The sequence below is a fragment of the Zophobas morio genome, unplaced genomic scaffold, assembly GCF_036711695.1.
Source record: "Zophobas morio isolate AGI-343-1 ecotype UQ-CSIRO unplaced genomic scaffold, CSIRO_AGI_Zmor_V1 ptg000434l, whole genome shotgun sequence".
NCBI lineage: Eukaryota > Metazoa > Arthropoda > Insecta > Coleoptera > Tenebrionidae > Zophobas > Zophobas morio.
Window position 1 is genome coordinate 5,001 of NW_026972537.1, and position 1,032 is coordinate 6,032.

Below are 1,032 nucleotides of genomic sequence, written 5' to 3' on the forward strand. Positions count from 1 at the left end.
TTACAATATACAATTATTTTGTAAAGTGTAATACACCTAATTTACTTAGCAACTAAAGTTCCATTCAAACCTAAAAAGAAGAACTCTCTTAGATTACTGTAACCAGATTTATGAAATCCTATAACCAAGATTAAATAATTTACCTAATTCTAACTTAAACTATAAAAAAATTTAAAAAACTATAATTTTTGTCTATAAAAAGAAGATAAATAACAGAAGTTCAGCTTTATGGTTATTTTTTAATATAAGCTTTATTGATAATAATGATTTTATTACTTTCAGTATAGAACTGTAAAAATAGTTTGAAATCTTATAGTATATAAATAAATTTTAGAGCCTTGCTAACTAAAATATTTTATTGATAATAAGGCCCGCCTCAATAATTTTATCTGCAGAGGTTAAATAACAGGCCATGGGAGTGTGTTTATAATTTATTGTAAAAACTTTCAAACCCTCAAAACGCCTAACAACCCCAAACTTTTGGAGACCTGAAAAAACCCCGGGGCATTACAGAACTTGGAACCCAAACTGGTATTTCTAACTTTTCTCGTAAAAACCGGTTCTCTAGGGGTAAGAGCATGTTTCTTTAGTGTACCAACCGATGTAGTAACTTAAAAACTTTTTAGTATACACACTATGTCATAAATTCTTTGAAGTTAGTATATAATTTTTGTTAGTGGCTATCACAAGCGTAATTTAATTGGTGCATCTATTTATTCATCTTCCATCATTGGCTTTCATAATGACATCGTTAACAAAAATTCTATTAATTTTTAAACATTTGCGTAGCGTTTATTGCATATCAAATGAAAATAAAATATTGGTGTTGGATCGACTGCTTGATACAAAAGTTCAGCTTTTGGTACAAACGTGCGCTCCTAGCCTGCGTGACGGGAGTGTCAGATTGTCGGACTAAGAACTCGGCAAGGTTGCAATTCTATACCCCCTATAAAGAAACGTTCATTTTATTAAGTTATTTTGTATAGCTGCAAAATGATGAAGTAATTAAATATTAATCCTCTTTATTATCCT